Raw genomic sequence first — 14,157 nt, 5'->3', positions numbered from 1 at the left:
CAGAAATTTGAGCGGACAAGAAGCAGATGGTTTGAAGGGAGGAAGAATCAGAGTGTCTAAGACTAAATTTAGATTCCAGGGGGTAAGAGGTTCCCTTATCAGAGGTCTTAATAGGGTAGTACTTCTTAGGAATGCCTTGCATAACCCATGGGACATGATATTGGAACCCATTTCTCCCATATGGAAATGAGAAATGGCAGCTAACTGAACTCTGATAGTAGCTGCAGCTGCTCCATGGTCAAAGGTTTCAGCAAGAAATTCAAGAATCTTTGAAATAGCAGCAGTAAAGGGATTAACCTGATTTTTGCCTGCCCAGCAAGAGAACCTCTTCCATTTACTAGCATAAAGTCTCTTAGTAGTGGGCTTATGGGAGGAAATCAAAATGTGTTTAACTGCTGGAGAAACATCGGGAAGCCTGGCTAAGACTGGAAGTGGAGAAACCAAGCTGTGTGCTTGAGAGTTTGAATGGAAGGATGGAGATCCCCCGACTGATGCCTCAAAAGATCTGGTACTGGATCCAGGATCCAAGGCCCCCCTTGCAGGTGAGGCCAAAGGAATGGAAACTATATCTGATGAGGCCAGTAAGGGGCAATGAGGATTACCTTGCAACCCAATGACTGTGCTTTTTGAATAACCTTGGGGATCAGGGGAAAAGGTGGAAAGGCATAAAGCAGTCCCGGGGGCCAATCGTGAACAAGTGCATCCCTGGGTTACTGTCTCAGTGGTGGGACTAGGGCAAAGTAGCTGCTGCATTTATTGTTGAGGGGGTGGCAAACAGATCACAGAGTAGCTGGCCCTATTTGCGACTTCCTGCTTCAGGGACCACTCGTGGGGCATCAAGATAGCCCGACTGAGCTTGTCCGTTATCACGTTGGATTTCCCCGGGATATGCATTGCAACCAGAAAGTGTTGGGAAGACATTACCTATTGCCAAATTCATAGAACCTCTCGACACAAGGGGTAAGACCTGGTTCCACCTGTTTGTTGGTTTGCCATACTACTGACATATTGTCCATTTGAATTGCTATAGTCTCTGTAGGTAGAGTGTCCTGAAGTGCTTGCAACGCTAGGAGCACTGCTCTCATCTCCAGGACATTGATGTGCAAATGGTACTCTTATTCCTGCTAAGTCCCTTGAACAGTCTGTCCCAGATAATGCCCCCCCACCCTATCTGGGAAGCGTCCGTGGTCACTGTGGCTACAGATTGGGGGGTAGAAGCGGCCTGCCTATTGTCAGCATAGGGGAGTGAAGCCACCACTCCAGATCCTTTTTGCAGGATTCCGTGATCAGAATCTGATGTGACATTGGTAAATCCTGGAATGACCACTGTGCAAAAAGAAGCCACTGTAGAATTCTCATGTGGAAGCGAGCCATAGGGACCAGAGTGATTGCCACCACCATAGAACCCAGGACCTTGAGGACAACTCTTGCTTGAATCCTCTATTGTGTGAACAGCATGACAACTTGGTGACAGATTGTTAATACTCTTTCTTGAGGCAGCTTTGCTATCATGGTCCTTTTGTCTAAACCTGCCCCTATAAAGGTAATATATTAACAAGGGGCAACAAGGCATATTTTTTGTAGTTTATGGTGATCCCAAGTTGAGAACAAGAGTGGATTGTGTATTCCCTCGCCCTGATTAGTTGATGCTCAGTGGTGGCAGTAAGCAGCCAGTTGTCTAGATATGGAAACACCCGGAATCCTTGACGCCTCAGGTGAGCTGCAACTACTGCCATGCATTTGGTCAACACCCTGGAGGCTGTGGTGAGACCAAAGGGCAAAGCTCTGAACTGATAGTGACTGGCTCCCAGCCAGAAGCGTTGATATCTCCTTGACCGTCTGTCCATTTTTATGTAGTAGTACGCATCCTGGAGATCGATAGAGCACATCCAATTGTCCTTTCCCAGAAAGGGAAGAATGGACTGCAGTGTTACCATCTGGAACTTTGTTTTCTTGACTGACTTGTTCAGCCTGCTGCGATCCAAAATGGGTCTCCAGTCCCCTGTTTTCTTTGAAATTAAAAAAAACATTGAGTAAGTTCTGGATCAGATTTGGTCTGCGGGGACTTCCTGGAGGACTCTCTTTTTATAGCAACCTGTGAGCCTCTAGTTTTGCTTGATCCCGAAGACTGGGTGGAACATCTGGGATAGAGTATTGTCTTTTTGACAGGGGAAGTATGGAAAAGGGGATATTGTAGCCTCCGGATATTATGGATAGTACCCATGTATCTTCTGTGATTGTCTGCCAGGCTTTTGGGTACAAGGATAATCTCCCCCCAACTGTCCGGAGTCGGGCAGTTGGGCTTCTCTTCAGGAGTGCTGGAAGGGCCTACCAGAGAAGGTCTCTGTTGCCCTGATTTTACGGACCCCCCCCCCCTGCCGCGAGGTCGGCGTCTTCCATTTTTATTTCCCCCTCTGCCCCTGGGGCAGAATTCTCCACGTGTGTCAGTCGAAGCCCCCTGGGATTTCCGGAACCACATTTTCCCACTCTTCTGGCCTTTATGATAGGGCCTTGATGGAGCAGAAAAACATACTCCCGCAGCAGATAGAGTTTTGCCATCCTGTTCATACCTGGTAAGAGTCTCTCTTACCTGAGGCCCGAACAGGGATGACTCGTCAAAGGGGGCATTGTTAATGGAAGACTTGAAGGTCTCCACAAAATGACAAAGGTGCATCCAGGAGTGTCTGCATAAGGCTACCCCTGTGCCTGCTGCCCTGCTCGCCCCATCTGCTGCATAAGAAAGGAGCCGCATGGAGGAGTTAACCACTGAAGTCAAGGTTGCAAGCTGAGAAGCCACCTTGTCAGGGGCTCCTGCAGCTGTAGGATCCTGTAAGGTATATCCTAACTCCTTGAGGAGATCCCTTTGAAGCCTTGTAAAGTGGGACAAATAGTTCAGTGACCTGAGTGCAAAGGTTGCTGAAGAAAACATACGCTTCCTGTATCTGTCCATCATACAAGACTCTTTATTTGGCAGATGGACAGATGAAGAAGTTTCTGCTAATTCCTTCTTGGTGGCTGCTGCCACCATCATAGCATCAATGGGAACACCTTTAAATAAGAAGAGCCTGTCTTCAGGGACTGTAATGAATTTATTGAGCCTCTGCTGAACTGGTTCCATGGTGTCTGGAGAGCTCCAGGCCTTTCGACTCACTACGTGCAATAGTGGGTCAAAAGGAGGAGACACTCAAGAGGTGGAGGGTCAGGAACCAAATACATCCAGGTACACTGACTCATCTTCAGAAGGGGCAAGGGACTTCCAGTCACCCTTCTATCTAATGATTTCTAAGATGTCTGAAAAAGAGACATCTTCAGAGAGGGACAGTGGGGACCCTTTTGAGTCATCCAAGTCTGTATCTGATGTCAAGGACTCAGGGGAGTCCACATGCTTCCTTTTGCAAGTCCTCTTCTGAGGGACCTCCTCAAAGTGATGCTCAGGGGAGGTTTTGGATGAGGTGGGATCGCCCGATGGGGCATCCTGGAGCATGGGTTCCCTACACTTGGGGCGGAGGGGAGGTTCAGAGGTGGACACCGGCACTGAAGGCAAAGGAGTTAATGGAGCCGAGGGTGGAGCTGTCTCAGAAATCAGCACGCTCCTCATCACCTCAAAGGCATAGCGGTCCCGACCTGAAAGAATCTCTGGATCCAAAGAAGCAGGAGACTTCCTCCGAACTTAGGGCGATGGCTGCAAGGCCAATGTAGGAGCTGAACTGACCTGCGCCGAAGCTCCGAGAGGGAGAGTAGAGTCGGACATGGGTCCAATGCCACCCCCCCCCCTCTGAGCCGATGAGGGAGAATCGGTTCCAGCTCCCTCGACAGAAGGGGGGTATCGAGGAGATCGGATTGGTAGTCAGAACTGAAAGACCAGAGGAGGTTACTGGAACCGACAGTTCCACCACTACGACTTCCATACACTCCGGCTCCAAACTGATAGGAGTTGGAGGAGGAATTGAGACAGGTGTTGTTTGGGCTGACAGAATCATTTCCATCTGGAATTGGCCTGAAAGTATTTTGGCTAATGCCGGTGTCCTAAGAAGTCTCTTTACCACCCCCTCCACATCATCTGAGAGGCCCCTGGATGATTGAGAGGAATGGGTTGAAGACCGCTGACTGCCCGCCACAGATTGTAATAATTAAGACTGTGGAGCAGACAGCACCGGTTCTAAGGCAGAAGACCTGGAACACTTATGGGACCTTACTGGCTCCGAAAACACAGATCGAGCCGTCGGTGAAGATGTCTTGTCAGAACCGAAAGTCGAGTCCGACTTAGCGTGTGGTTTGCCCTTGTCCTTAGACGGATCTGAACTCTGAGACGAAGAGAATGAAGGCTTGACTTTGTCCTATTTTTTTTTTAGCTGGCTGAGTCCCCTCCAAGGCAACATCATAGGGGCTTTTCAGTAAACCTCTCAAGATTAACTTGTTTCTTCTCTCCTGCAGAACTCATGAACTAAAGGCATGGCAGAGCATGAGTCCTGCAGGTGAACAGGTCCTACACAATATACGCAACTCATGTGCCCATTCGTAAGGGACAACTTTTGGCAGCGGGAGTCGCACTTTTTGAAACCCGAAGGTTTTGCATCCTTGGCAGTATCCTTGGACATAATAGAGAACAGTACTATGTCTAAGGCTATAGACTGCTAATAAGAAAACTGTACAATAACCCTATTAACACTATGTAAGCTAGAAAAAGAGAAACAACTAGGCAATAACAGACAAAAATATCCTTTTTTTTTGTTTGTTTTTAAACAGACGGAGAAAAAAACGAGAAAGGGGAGAGCCTCTAAGTTAAATGGCAAACTCCCCACCTAACAAGAGCCTCTAACTTAAACAGCAACTCTTTTTAAAGGTAAAGGAAAGGCAAGAAAGGGAAGAAGAACCCTCTAATTTAAATGGGTTTGGAAGAGGGGAAAGGCCAGAGAGAAAAAACGGTTAAACTACACAAAAGCAAGTCACTCAGATGGGCTAGGGATAGATAGAAATACGAAGGACAACTATTGCTAACAAAATAGATAAGCTAAACTAGAAGTTTGATCAAAAATATAATAAGAGAAAAAAACAGCCTGAGCCAGTATCCACAATCTCGATGGTGCAAGCGGCAAACGAGATCTGGGCAACTACCCCTAGGCATGCTGGGATAGGGGCTAGCCTCGAGCCAGTAAAAGCTCTCGAGCTATAGTAAACGGCCAAGTTGGAGCCGATGTTCGGCTCTGAATCTAAACAGCAAGAACAAAGGCGAGATATGGACAACATTAGCATATGAGTAGAATATTTTGCTCCATATTTAAATAAATTTGAAAAACAGATCGTCAGATTTAATATAATACTATTACTACAAAACTAGTACTGCTAATAATGCTGTTATATTAAATACAAAGAATAACCCTAATTTTGAAAAAGTTCATACATATAATTGCAATAAATTTAGATATTTGGGAATTATTTTAAAGTACAATTTAGATTCTGCAATAGAAATTATGATCTTACCTTTGATACCCTTTATAAATGGATATTAAATGGAATGTCTTTTACATTTGAAATAGTTTAAATTCAGTTAAAATGATTCTGTTACCTAAAATGTTTTTATAATTAAAACTGTTGTTTTATCTTCAAGTAAACACCAAATTAGGTAAATTAATAAAATCATTATTTCCTTTATCGTGTAGTTAAACAGACCTAGAGAAGCTTACAAACACCATATCAGAATACTGAAAAAGGTGGCATCAGTTTTCCTTTTGCACATATCTATTGGATTCTGCATTTAAATATATTATGCATTGAATTGACAAGTTATGTAACACAGATGTAAGAATTACATGGAAATCATTTTAATGATAAAAAGCAAAATGTCTAGACCAACACATAGAACTAAGAGTAAGTTGTGGTTATTGATTATTAATTACTTTCAATTTATCATACATATCCTCAACTAATTTACAGCTTCCTAATACAAAAAAGCATTATTCATAACTACCCATATTTAGAAACACATGGTTTTTTATTTATATGTTGTGCAACAATAGAAATCATAAAAGTAGCAGATTTGGAAAGAGCAATAAATATATATATAGGTTGGTACAAATGTCTAAATAACACAAAACCAGAATCAAAAGAAAAATATTCTAAATGGGTATGTATCAAATAATGAGGACTGCTTAAATATGCAGAGTATAAGAATACACGTGAATTTTTTCCCCAGAAACTATTTTAAATAAATATCCTACATGTTTTGAATAGGTCTATATCAATTTGTCAAATATTTAGCGAATGACTTTTCATCGAACTCACTTAAGCGAAAACTTATTCTAGTGAAAAATTGTTTCAGCAATTTTTTTTCACAGGGAAATGGAGTAGTTGGCCATTATCAGCAATTTGCCCCTTTCTCCACTGTAGTGCGATCTCTGAGTTGGTATATTTAGTTAGGGGGATTTGGGGTGCAGCCCCCCACATTGGGGGATGTGAGGGTGAATCCCCCACTTTGCTGAGTTTAAAATGTGTAGCATTTGTTACAGTCAGTAGCTGGCCCACTAGTTTTCTTCCCTGTGAAAAAATTTGCTGAAATGATAGTTTGCTAAAATGACTTTTCACTTTAGTGGGTTCAATGAATAGTCATTCGCTGAATAAAGTATTCGACTAACTGATATAGGACTATTTTGAATACTTAACTTTTACAATGTTCACTAAAAAGAAGTAAGTCAATTCCTTTCAGATTTATATCACTATGAATAGAATTAAGGAAGGTATACAAGACTGATTTTGGAAATCATTATTCCAGAACAATAATCTTGAATTTTCAAAAAAAGATAAAACTTTGTAATTTTAAAGTCATTTTCAAAAATGTCATCTTCATTCTTGAACTATTTAGAAGTTCATGCATCTTGCCAGTTATACAAAAGATAGAATAGAGAAGCACACACACACACACACACACACACACACACACACACACACACACACACACACACCTTGCAATTTATGCTGGAAACTCATTTTGTAAACCAATGTTCACTTGAATCATACTTTGAATTCAGTTATTTACAGTCATTATGGATAGATAATTTTATCTAAAAGTTTAATGTCATATAATGCCCCAGTTCCATCTTGCTTAAAAAGTGATCAACACTCTCTCTTCTGGTTTTTACCATCAATAGTAAGAAAAATAATTAGGAGAAGATGGAAGCAGTACACTTTTCTTACAATATATGAATTTATTAATTTAGTGGTTTTAGTATATTATAAATAGATTAATACCTTAAAGGTAAGAGCAAAATCTCTTGTGGTAAATTCTAAATTCTGAACTCAAATATGTATAAAACACCAATATGAATAAACAAATTTGTTCACTAGGTAAGTGCTTTTGCTCAACACAGAAAATGATCGGACAAAACTAATTCAAAATAGCACCCATAAGCCAAAGGTGGACATCCCTGGAGTGTGTAGGCATACTCTGTGATCCATATTCACTTCAAACCTATCATTCATGTTAAAACCCTTCTTAAATACACAGCAGGTTTCACTTTTAAACACACTCCAGTGTCTGTCATGACTGAAAACAATTGCTAGTAGTAGTTCATAATATTTTGTATATCCCAATTATCCAGGGAAAACCTCAAACACATAGCTCTATTGAATATACTTACATTCTAATCTGCACCCACCAACCGATTATTGCCTAAAGCCTTTCTATAAATCAGAGCAAATATACCTTGCGTATCATACAAAACTTCATTATAAACTTCATCAGTAAAATTCTCAGGGTAAGCTACATACCTTTGATTCTCTATAATCAGGTTTTATAGCCTCTGTATACTTAAACATTTGTTTCAAAACATCTATCTCTCTAAAAAAAAAAAAAATACTTCATCCTCTGACACCTTCATACATAGGTGAACAAATGTCCTTTTAATATATTACTCTGAAAATTTACAAATAAATCACTGTACATCTTCATAAAATATTAGAATTGAATTTTCATCTATCACCACATTTATAAATGAATGCATCAAAAAATATTTTTTCTTTCAGTACCACATATGGAAATCTCAAAACATCAGTAGTGCCATTTAAAATATATAACAAACATTCCTCCAGTTGATCTCTGCTCTCTCTCCAAATAATAAAAATATTATCCAGGTAACATAAATATAGAGCCACCTATTTAAAAAAGGGAGAAGTCTCCACATACATTGTTTCCCAAAAATACAAAACTAAATTGACTAAAACAGGTGCCACAGTCACGCAATGCAATCCCGTACCACTGGCTATAAAATTCTCCTCCAGAAATAAAATAATTATTACTTAACATAGTGTCCATTATTTCACATATTAAGTCAGTGTCCACTCTGGAAATAAATTTAATTTTTATTAGAATATCCCTTAACCATTTAAGGCCAATATCTTGTGCGATTACTGTAAATAAATCTTGTATATCAGATACAACTAAAAGGACATCTTTACTGATCACCCTGCCTCTTAAATGATTCAAGAATTGCCATGAATTCTTTAAAATTGTAAGGATTAAATCCATAATTCCCTTAAATTTATCTATATGTACAACAGAGTGTTTAATTCTTCTAACCTTAGGGGAAATAATAGGCTTGAAACTCGAGGCCTTTTCTCTCTTATATGTTTTTGCAATATCAAACTTGTATGGAAAAAAACAGGAACTGAAACACTAAAAATTCAAATCGATACATACCTATTCTACCTTGCCTAAAAGGTTCTTCCATGAACAAATCACTATTATAATTGGGAATTATAACTTCATTTTTAAATGCTGTTACATAAAATGTATCGTTTTTTAACATACTAAACATATAACTGTAATAGTCCACTGAATCCATTAAAAGAACCCCCTCTCCCTTGTCAGGTTTCATAACCTGGACATATCCTTAGAAAGTTGCATCAATATGCCATGTTCAGTCTAATAGCAAATTTGGCAATCTTGTTGTAGCAAGATTCTAGTTTTACTTTCAAAGAAGATTGCAATTTAATTAGCAGTGGTGCACCACCGGTTAAAGAGAGTAGTAAGTAAGACAGGGCTAAAGTTTGTTTAGTTGGTAAAGAGAGAAACCTATTGTGCCTATGTAGTAGGCCTAGTTTTTTTGTGTGTTTTATTAATATTGGCTTGGATATGCAAATCGAAGTTTTGGTTTTCGTTGATTATGATTTGTAATAATTTGGTACTGGCTACTAATTCAATTTTTATAGAGTTCAGCGAAAGTATATTGAAATGTTCTTTGTTGATAGTTGTATTTCTTTTGCAGTAAACAGCATAAGTGTTTTTTTTTTTTTTTTTGGTGTTTAGAGAAAGGTGTTTTTTGTGGAGCCAGGATTCTACAGCAAAGAAAGCTGCTTGGGTCATTTGTTGTAGTATGTTAGACTTGTGAGCAGAGAAGACTATGGTTGAGTCATCTGCGTACTGGACTAGGGAGGCGCTTGGAATAGCTTGGTGAAGATTATTTATAAATATGTTAAACAGAAGAGGACCTAGAATTGAGCCTTGTGGAATGCCTGTTGGGTTATGAATGTAGGTGGAATAGAGTTTTGCCATTTAACAGCATGTTGCCTGTCTGAGAGAGAGCTTTTAAACCAGTTAAGAGACTGGGTAGATAATCCTGCAGAAGAAAGTTGGGACAGGAGGATAGAATGATAAATAGTATCAAAAGCTTTTGCTAGATCCAGGAAGAGAGCTGATACTATATGATGTAAGTCTCGGGCTTTATTGATTATATCTAAGAAGGAGATTAAGGCAGTGGATGTGCTGTGCACAGGATGGAGTCCATGATCGGTTGGGGAGAGAATGTTATTTGGAAGGTAGTGGATATGTTGTTTCTGGACACATTTTTCCAGAATTTTGGAGATAGAGGAAAGTATAGCAGTGGGTTGAATGTTAGAGATATCAGAGGATGGACCACCTTTATGCAGAGGCAGAATGATAGCTTTTTCCAGAGACAAGGGATGTAGGATTCTTGTCTGGAACTATTAATAAGGATGCTAATTGGGTAGGCTACAGCATCAGCAGCATCTTAAGGAATTTGGCAGGAATTTTGATGCCAGAATTAGACCAGGGCTTTTGATTCAGAAGGAGTTTTTTGATAGAGGAAGTGGAGATAGGAGAGAGATTGAATTTTAGTTGGGGGTTCCTGTATATGTTTTGAATAGGGATATTAGAGCTGCAGAGATTGAGGTGGGAGAGGAGGGGACGGGTGTAGTTATTTGGTAGGGGTGAGGAAAAGGGGGTAGTAATATTAGCTATAATATCAATGAAGTAGGAGTTTAATTTTGAGGCTCTTTGATTGGGTGGCATGGAAGGGTAAGGGCAAGGATTAGATTTAGTGCTGGGGTTTAAGAGATTATTGATAGAGGACCATAAAATGTTGGGATTATTTTTCCTGTTTGTAAGTCCCAGAAGTATTGTTGACTTCTTAATAAAGTCCTTTGTATTTTGGACTGTTTGGTGCTTTCTTTTTGGAATTTCTGCATTTTAATATTCACCACAGCCATGTCCATCCTTTTCACAAAATCCACTACCATCTGACCTTCTGCATTCCTTTGCTTAGCACCATACCTACCCATCACTTCCTTATCCCCTCTGTTCCCTTCACCAACATGCCCATTGAAATCTGCTCCAATCACCAGTCTCTCACCCTTGGGTACAGTCATCACCACTTCATCCAACTCACTCCAAATTTTTTTTCTCATCCATCGCACACCCAACTTGTGGAGCATATGAACTAACAACATTCATCATTACAACATCAATTTCCAGCTTCATAAACATCACTCTATCCAACACTCTTTTCACCTCCAAAACACTCTTAGCATACTCTTCCTTCAGGATAACCCCTACGCCATTTCGTTCATCCACACCATGATAAATCAATTTGAACCTGCCTCTGATACACCTAGCCTTGTTCCCCTTCCATTTGGTCTCTTCAACACATAATATACCAAACTTCCTTCTGTCCATCATATCAGCTAGCTCTCTCCCTATACCAGTCATACTGCCAGGGAGTAGAGGTAGTGAAGGTGGATGAGTTTAAATACTTTGGATCAACAGTTCAAAGTAATGGTGAGTGTGGAAGAGAGGTGAAGAAGAGAGTACAGGCAGGATGGAGTGGGTGGAGAAGAGTGTCAGGAGTGATTTATGACAGACTAGTACCAGTAAGAGTGAAAGAGAAGGTCTACAAGAGGGTAGTAAGACCAGCTATGTTATAAGGGCTGGAGACAGTGGCATTGACAAAAAGGCAGGAGTCAGAGCTGGACGTGGCTGAGTTAAAGATGTTAAGATTTGCACTGGGTGTGACGAGGGTGAACAGGATTAGGAATAAGTATATTAGAGGGTCAGCTCAGGTTGGAAGGTTTGGAGACAAAGCCAGAGAGGCAAGATTACGTTGGTTTGGACATGTGCTGAGGAGGGATGCAGAGTATATTGGGGAAAAAGATGCTAAGGATGAAGCTGCCAGGTAACAGGAAAAGAGGAAAGCCTAAGATAATGTTTATGGATGTGGTGAGAGAAGACATGCAGGTAGTTGGTGTGACAGAGCAAGATGCAGAGGACAGGAAGAAATGGAAACAGATGATCCGCTATGGCGGCCCCTAACCGGAGCAGCCGAAAGAAGAAGAATAACATATGCATGCTGAAACCAGATTGTATATCATCAGGTTTCAAATTAATGTATAAAGTGACAGATTACGCTTCATAAATATGGTGATTGATGCATAGGTCTAGTGCACAGAAACAAGGGCTGTAGAAGACCATAATAGGTGCACTATTTCAGGCCCACCAGGCTAATACTGCACAACCTCTATGCAGATGGTTACTAGAGCATTCATAACAGCATCAGTGTGATCCAGAAAAAGGCAGACTGGACAGCAAATCTACAGTGCAAGCAAGCACTGCTAATAGGGTAGATACTATTCTCCAGCCATCAAAAGTGAAGGCACTGATGGTAGTGCAGGTATAGAGGTGGTACTAAACAGGAGCAACAACATATCTATGCATGCATGCACATAACCCCAAAGGACATGACAGTTCTGTATATGGATGCTAGAATCACAAATACATATGCCTAGAGACAGTAGTGCACAGATACGGATGCCAAAGCCAATGCAAACATTACCAGTAACAGTACAATCTCAGCTACTAAAAGTGACCCAATGCATGACAGCCATATAGTTGTAAAAGAAGGAAGTTATTTTTCCATGAATGCTCCATATGCCACTTAGGCTAGGCCAACAGAGAACTTTCACAATGGAGGGCAGTGATGTAACCCATGATGATATGAATACTGGCCATTATTTTAGAAGTAGCAGCAAAGCAAATGCACTGCACACATTTATCACACTGTGCACGTCACATATCCCAAACACTGTGTACTACATATTAAGTGTCTGCTCTGTGCACCCTGACTGTTGTAGAGATTCACATACAAGGAGACACACACACACACACACACACACACACACACACACATATATATATATATATATATATATATATATATATATACACACACACACACACACACACACACACACACACACACACACACACACACACACACACACCCCGTATTAGTTGTGTCTGTAAATTTTAACCATATGTCTGCATTTTTATGTCTTTGTCAGGAGTGTACTCCCACAGTGCTGTTCTCTGTTCATATCATCCGTAATGGTACAGCCTTTCTATTGTAATGATCTCTGCATAATGCTCATATGGGGTAAACTAAACCCAGTACTATGTGAAAAAGAATCACTGTATGCCATTTGTAGCATGTTGCTAAAAGGGTCTGTGTTTCATCCACCTCCTTATGACCCAACAGTTCTGAGAAGGTATGCACTCAATGAATGCCTGCATTGTACCATTGTAAGACTGCATTCCAGTAATTGTGTGACCACTCCTGAGATGGATGTAACATGCATTTATGTTGCGGTCAGTATTATGCTGCCATCAAATGGCAAGGTGACCAATCTTTCAAGTGCGTTTATGTTGTATTCAAGCACTCTGCATATCTTTCTGTCTGTGGCCATACTCCTTAACTTTTCTTTGTCTTCTTGACATTTACATGTGTCTGCAAAAAAACACCTGTTCTCACATCCAAAGCACTATACATGCAATGGGTGCACATGGTGCCCTGGCCTGAATTTCAGCCTCTCCATTTTTGTTGTCTTGGTTTATCTGATGCAGTGAATACACACAGCCAGCTGCTGGTGTGCATCTCTGACTTCATTACTGTGATGCCCTGGTACCCAAGGCACTGTATATGCAATGGATACAGAGCCTTCACTTGGCCTACCTGCCTTATTGTGATGCCTAGCAACTGTGTAAATGCTGTTTCCTTCTTTGCACTAAATTAGTACTTGCCACCTCTCTTCTCTCATGTGACTTGGCTGCAGGTAAAATGTAATACTGCACCAAGCTAATTCTCCATATAGTAGTCAGCTTTGTCTGTAAGTTACAGTACAGGAAATGTAAAGTAAGTGATTGTATCTCAATCATGCATCCAGACACTGTTGAAGCTTAGACTCTTGCTGCACACCTCTCAGATGTATGCAGCATGTAGGGTGTCTCTGAATCTGTATGTTATTGATGTAAGAAGAGTAATTAAAAAGTTTCACCTTATGTGTATATGGTAGGTCCAAAAATGATCAGAACATACAACATGGTCAGAACATGCATTTACATATTGTTAAAGATATGCTATCAGTAAAATGGCAGTATGGACACTACTAGAGGCTACTACCATTAGAGGAAATGCACAGTAGTTTGCCAGCCAGGTATATATAATTATCTTCGTGTAGGTGCACATAGATAAACTGAAGTTTTATCATGGCATTTGACAGACATTGAATAGTATTCCACTCAGAGTCCACCAGAAGATATTCACAATGCGTATGGTTATATGTGGCTCTGCACCTAGACGTTGAAAGATTCAGTGGTCTAGAAATGCTCTGTTTAGATAACATGCCTTAGTAGCATTATGGCAGGAACTGATCATTAGACACTTGGTAGTCAGTACTTCCTCTCAAATCTCATGCCACAGTTTCCAGGTATTAGCTCCAGGTTCTTGATATTACTTTTATAGTCAGAATGGTGGACTTCTTAGAAAGAAATTGGGAAAACCTCTTTCCAGGCACACCACGTCTCAGGTGGACTTC

The 14,157-nt window shown here is 40.6% G+C and overlaps 1 protein-coding gene across 2 annotated transcripts in view; it reads left to right on the top strand.

The window, feature by feature from the left end:
- Positions 1-14,157, top strand: part of SH2B2 (SH2B adaptor protein 2) — a 466,753-nt gene that overhangs the window by 113,230 nt on the left and 339,366 nt on the right. The gene's annotated exons all lie outside the window — the stretch shown is intronic.

The sequence above is a fragment of the Protopterus annectens genome, chromosome 13.part0, assembly GCF_019279795.1.
Source record: "Protopterus annectens isolate FY-2018-M chromosome 13.part0, PAN1.0, whole genome shotgun sequence".
Taxonomy (NCBI): domain Eukaryota; kingdom Metazoa; phylum Chordata; order Ceratodontiformes; family Protopteridae; genus Protopterus; species Protopterus annectens.
Note: the sequence above shows the minus strand (reverse complement) of the source record. Positions and strands in the feature narration are given on the sequence as shown.